Source organism: Arvicanthis niloticus, chromosome 1 (assembly GCF_011762505.2).
Source record: "Arvicanthis niloticus isolate mArvNil1 chromosome 1, mArvNil1.pat.X, whole genome shotgun sequence".
NCBI classification, from domain to species: domain Eukaryota; kingdom Metazoa; phylum Chordata; class Mammalia; order Rodentia; family Muridae; genus Arvicanthis; species Arvicanthis niloticus.
Genome location: NC_047658.1, coordinates 4,179,610 through 4,186,314, shown reverse-complemented (window position 1 = coordinate 4,186,314; position 6,705 = coordinate 4,179,610).

Here is a 6,705-nt window from a genome sequence, read left to right as displayed (position 1 = left end):
AGCTAAGAATTCAAGCACTATGTTGAACAGGCATGGAGAGAGTGGACGTTCTTGTCTTGCTCCTGACACAGAGAAGTCAAGTTGGTGTGTAGGTAAAAAAAACGGCTGGGGAACCCAGGATTCCTCCCACCAGGCTGTGGGTAGTTGGCTGGGAATGCTCTGGATTCCTTCAGCTGGAAGTTAGGCCTGGCTGCTCACTAAAGGCCTCTCCACGGCTCCTCACAGCTCAGCCCCAACACACGAGGAAGTCCTTGGGTTTCCAAAACCGGTTTATTGGCATGGCGATGGTGGATGGATCTGGATGTGCACCCCCTAAAACCCAGGACAGACCTGAGTTAAATAGGGAGGGGAAAAGGGGGGAGCTGGGAGGAATGCTTAATTGGCTCCACACTCTGGCCTTCAGGTACCTTATTAGTATGTAAATCTCTCTAGGGCCTGGGGCCTGTTTATCATGCCCCACCTGTGTAAGTGACTGGAAGGGTGAAGGTTGAATGGAGACTAGACCTCATGTCAGGCCCGACATTGGTGCCTAACTGGAAGTTTCATCCCTACTGACCAGTGTTCACAGTACTAGAAGGTATTCTACATGCTACCAGAAGAAGTTAACTACCAGTATCACCCAGCTACAAACTCTTTAACTACAACAGCAACCTATGTTCCATGCCCCTTTTCGAGTCCCCTTCGCCTGCAAAAGAGACACGTGAGGAGAGTTCGGGTGGTTACTACAGCAAGGCTTTATTCTTGTATCAGCAGAAGCGGAAAGACCCCAAGCCCGGAAAAGGCACTGCTATATATACCCTAGAGTGGTGTGTTCACTTCTGATTGGCTGTTCATTCATCACCCCATATTACGCCCCGGGGATGGGCAGTGACTTTGGCGTGCTTTTTGACTTTTGCACCTGCATAGTTAGTTGTTTACTAGTGGGAGGACAGGATGCCCGCGCCATCTTGTAATGGTGAATGTTATCACGCTCACGTGGCTCCTAACATCTCCCCCTATCAATTTTATTAAGATGGAACAGCCTTTTGCCTATCAAGCACAGCACCAACTCAGTGAGGGAAAGCAGAGGCCTGATCCCCTGTGCAAAATGAGATATTGTAATGGGTTTCTTCTCTCATCGTGCAATGAGGAATACTTCCCATACCCATCTCGATGCCTTTTGGCGGGGAAAGGGAGCCTCCACCCTGGGGCGCCACCAGGGGAGGTTTCTTGGCATCAAACCTTTGTGCAATCAGGCATACTTTCGGGAAATCTATCCACACTCGCGGAACATTCCCTGTCGAGTACCCACTCGCAAACACCTCTAAATATTCAGGTACCACAGTTATTCAGGCAAGGGCTGGCTAGACTTAGACCTCTCATCGACCCAGTGCAATGGGCTGAACCCTTGGGGTGCATCGACTGAGGGTCTCAGTCATCAGCTACTTTCTTAGCCTAGATAGCCAAATTTCAGGGGAAGATGCTTGCTCAAGGCTATGAGTGCTTGGGCGATAGCGACCTTGTCACGTTTTTGTTGGGCTCTGAGCTTGCAGACCAACCATAACATGAACACTAATCCACAACATAGGGCTGCACCAAACAGGCCTATCCCCACCCTTTAAGAAAGAAAAGGCAGAGGTAAGCCAAGAAGTAAAATCGCCAGGGGTAACAGGGTCCACTCGTGTTCCATCAAGGCTCAAGATCCGGATCTGCAATTGCTGCTGCATCTGGTCCAGCTCCCTAGTCCACTTCTCTTGTAAATAAGCAGAAAGATTATGGCTTTGAACAAATGCATCATTCACGAATCTCAGAGGTGTAATACAAGATGTGGGGTTGCTGACACGCAGCTCATTTGAACCACATCCGTGAGCTGCTCCACATGGGCTTGGAGCAAATCAACTCTCTGATTGACCAACAGGATGTTTGATGCCAATTATGCATCCACTTTCTGTAGAATGGCCAAAGCCTCAGAGGTCTTTTCTGAAATTTGATTAACAACAGTAGCTGCTATAACTTTATTAACCATGCCTGTGCCGGCTGTCACAGCTGCAGCTGCAGAGATGGTAATAGCAGTGATAATGGCTGCAGTAATGCCAAAGTCTCTTTTATGTCTCAATAATGATGTAGTAGGGAGAGTTTCAGGATCAGCTTCTACTGGGATGGGCACAAAGGTAGGCATGTGCACAACCAAGGCTAGGTCTAGTGATCCATTCCAGCATTGTGTCAAAAGGCATGTAACATTCTTACAATCCAAGATATCAGAATTATTTTGAAAGTTGGATAACATAAAGAAAAATGTGGGGTCCACACACACCGACACCGGTTGTGCATATGCATTATTAATTTTAATGTTATTCAAATGGCTAGAGATATTAGATCGTGTAGCTGAAACATTTTGTACTTCATGAAATATACCATTCAACAAGACAAAGGCAGATACACCTTTTTAACATTCTAAACAGTGGCTACAACACATAATTTAACTGTGTTGAAGCAGGGTAAACTCAAGAAAATACACGTATGATTTAATTACATATACTGTCTTCTCAATAGATGAGGCATCTGTAAATATAGTAAATATAGCAAACATCTTTTCTATGGTCTGCATGCATAGTAAATTTTAGGAAATATAAAAGCATGTATAGAGAAAAACTGTAACATATGATTATCAAATTTGTCTAAAATGTTTGTCATGTAAAAGGCCAAATTTAATAATTCAATAACCAATTTAATTGCTATTTGGAATAAAGGAATAAACCTTTTATCTAAAATGTTTTTAGGATTTTATCATATAAACTTTATTTGTGAATGAAGAAAGACAAATCCATATTAATGGTTTCTTTTGTCAAAGGGCTGTTGTGGACATATGAGTAGTAATAACACAAACAGCCAACAATTTATCATAGTCTATATAATTTATCTGTTGATAACTAACAGCTTACTTTATTTTCAGCAAAGCTATCTATCTTTTATTAGTTAATTGTCAAGGGGAATTAGGACTTGCATCCCTTTGAAAATATCAAACAGAGGTTTAGATCCTCCTATGGTAAGCTTAAGATGAGGTTTTAGCCAAATAATATCTCTAAACAACTTTTAAAAATCACTAAGAGCAAATCAAGATTAAAAGTAAACCATTTTCTTTTTGCATGTACACTCACAAGCCAGAAGATGGCGATAGACCCCACCACAAATGGTTGTGAGCCACCATGTGGTTGCTGGGAGTTCAGCTTTTATATTTTAAATTACAAGTCTAGCCTTTAACGGCTGAGCCATCTCTCTAGCCCCAACTATCTATTTTTATTAGAATTTTCTGTGTCACAATCTGATTAGGATATAACTGAGGTCTCAAATAGTGAAAGACACTGTCTTTGAATCTTTTTTGGAGCAACAAGTACTCTAAAAAAATTTTTTTTAAAGCTCGTTATATTGGAGCAAAGGCTTGCAGAAAAAACTTCTTTAGAGAAATCCACTAATAAAGTATCACACAATGAATAATATACACTAAAAGATTTAACCTCTTAATTTTTTGTATTAAAGCAACAACAATATTTATATATATAAAATGTAAAACAATTAACCATTTTCTGAAGCAATTATTTCTAACAAATATCGCTTCATGGGCTCTTAAAAATTATGAATAAATTTACTGACTGTAAACCTCTCACCTTTACCAGAAATGTAAAGGGATGGTATAAAAACATCTTTTATATCTATAATAATTCTATAAGCATTTACTGAAATGGCAGCTGGAGTAGACAAGTTAGGCTGTATAAATCTTAAATTTGAACTTTATTTTGGATTAATTTAATAACCAATCTTTTTTAGTCCAATGAATATATCGGATAAAAGCCAACCTTATTTTCTAATAATTGTTACATATATTAGAGGAATCCAAAGCATCTCATTTTTAACAACTTTGAATATAAAGGAATTAAAACAATTTGAACAATATTTTATCAGCAGGTACAGTTATACTCATGGAGGGAAGTAGGCATAATTTTAATGTCTCCAGCATAATCATAACTTTTAGCATACAGACTGCTGTAAAGTCTTTGGGTCTTAGATTTATCCCTCTTCTCACAAGAAACAATGAAGACAAAAGACGAATTCCCCTGTAAACACATTTCTAGGACCTGGTCGTGAAGACCCAGGACAAAAGGAACTTTTGGCACCTGAGCTGCAGAGCTCAGTCTGCATTGTCTTAATTCAAATGTAAATGTGCTTAACCTCCCTCTGGCCTGTTCTCTGAGGCTTGGCTAGGCCTGAACTGTGCGGTTTTGACTTTAACTTTAACTTTAACTTTAACCCTTAAATTTAAACTGTAAACTTTAAAAGACACGTGTTGTATCTTTTCTCTATAAACATAGGCAAATCAAAAATTTTCAAACTCTCGGTTGAACTACCAACTGTAGCCAATGGAATATTGGCAGTTTAACTATGTTTTTAAGCCTCTTTTGTAATATTAGAGTATAACCATATTTTTGAGAAACAAAACCAATCTTTAACGATGTAAGCAATCTATTTTCTCTAAAATTAACTGTAGGAAGCTGCTGTTAGCTGCGCAGTTGCTAGGCAGATAGGCTTCCTTAGTCACTGCCAATCCCGAGGCATATTGGGTAGTGAGCGAACACCCACGTGGAGAAACGCGGAAGGGGCGAGCTGAGGAAGGGGTCCTACTTAAGTACAGTCCAGAGTGACGTATTCACTTTTGATTGGCTGTTCGCTCACCACCCAATATTCCTCGGGATTGGCAGTGACTAAGGAAGCCTATCTGCCTAGCAACTGCGCAGCTAACAGCAGCTTCCTACATCTCCCCCTGTTTAAATTATTAATATGAAACAGCCTTTTGCCAATTAAATGTAGTACCAAATAAGATTCGAACTCAAACCCGATCAAGCAAACTCCATCTTGGGGGGGGAATAAGCGATCAAGAGCTTATAGCCCGAAGAATTTTTCCTTACCCTTCCAGGTGCTATGGAAACGAGTCCTTTGGGTGCACGGGCTAAGGAAATATAAAGAGAATTGACACCCATCCCTGTGCAATGGAGTATATATAGCTCCCAGGGGTGCGAGGGCTGTCAACCTATTATTAGGTATCACAATTATTTAGGCAAGAGCTGACTGGACAAGACCTCTCATCTACCCAGTGCAAATGAGCTGAGCTCTTGGGGTGCATAGACTGAGAGTGTCTCTGTCATAGGCTATTTTTTTTTTAGCCTAGATCGTCAAATTTCAGGGAGGAATGTTTGCTCCAAGGTTTGCGAGTGCTTAGGCTTCAAGCTACCTTGTCACTTATATTGCTGGGCTCTGAGCTTACAAACCAACCATTTATGAATACTAATTCACATCATAGAACTGTATATCAAGCAGGCCTATTCCCGCTCTTTAGAAAGAAAGAAAGAAAGAAAGAAAGAAAGAAAGAAAGAAAGAAAGAAAAGGGCAGAAGACATTTAAGAAGTAAAATCTCCATGGGGAACAGGCTCCATCCGCACTCCATCAAGGCTGGAAATCCGGATCTGCAATAGTTGTTGTGTCTGGTCCAACTTCCCATTCCACTTTCCTTTTAAATAAGCAGAAAGATTATGGCTTTAAGTAAGTGCATCATTCACAAATCTCAGAGGTGTAACACCTGGATGTGGGGCTGCTGACACAGCTTATTTGAGCCACATCTGTGAGCCGCTTCACATGGGCTAGAGCCAATCAACTCTCTGATTGACCAAAGTCTATTTTAAGTCTCCATAACGATGTACTGAGATGGGCACAAAGGTAGGCACATGCACAACCAAGGCTAGGTCTAGTGATCCATTTTAGCCTTGTGCTAAAAAGCATGTAACATTCTTACAATCCAAGATATCAAAATTATTCTGAAGGTTGGATAACATAAAGAAAAATGAAGGGTCTACACACACCAACACCGGTTGTGCAGATGTATTTTTAAACACCTTATTAAATTTAATGTTATTTAAATGGCTAGAGATATTAAATCTTGTAGCCGAAACATTCTGCACTTTATGAAACATATTTAACAAGACAAAGGCAGATATACCCCTTTTTAACATTTTAAAACAATGACTACAACACATAATTTAATTGTGTTAAAGCAAGATAAACTCAAGAAAATATATATATGATTTTATTTTGGACTTGTATCTCTTTGAAAACATTAAACAGAGGTTTTAAATCCTCTTATGGTAAGCTTAAAATGAGGTTTTAGTCAAATAATATCTCTTAACAACCTTTAAAAATTATTAAGAGTAATTCAAGATTAAAGTAAACTATTTTTCTTTGCATGTATACTCACAGGCCAGAAGATGGCGTTAGATCCTCACCACAAATGGTTGTGAGACACCACGTGGCCGCTGGGAGTTTAGCCTTTATATTTTAAATTTGGTCCAGCCTTAATGGCTGAGTTATTTCTAAAGTCAAATTGACTCAAACATTGAAAGACACTGTCTTTGAATATTTTTTTGAAGTAACAAGTATTTTAAAAATTTTAAAAGTTCGCTATATTGAAGCGATAGCTTGTAGAAAAAATTTTCTTTAGAGAAATCCACTAATCAAATATCACATATGAATAATATACACCAAAAGATTTAACCTCTTACCCTTTTTGTATTAAGGCAACAAAATTTGTATATATATGTAAAATATAAAACATTACCCATTTTCTGAAGCAATTATTTTTTAACAAATATTGTTCCATGGGCTCTTAAACATTATGAATAA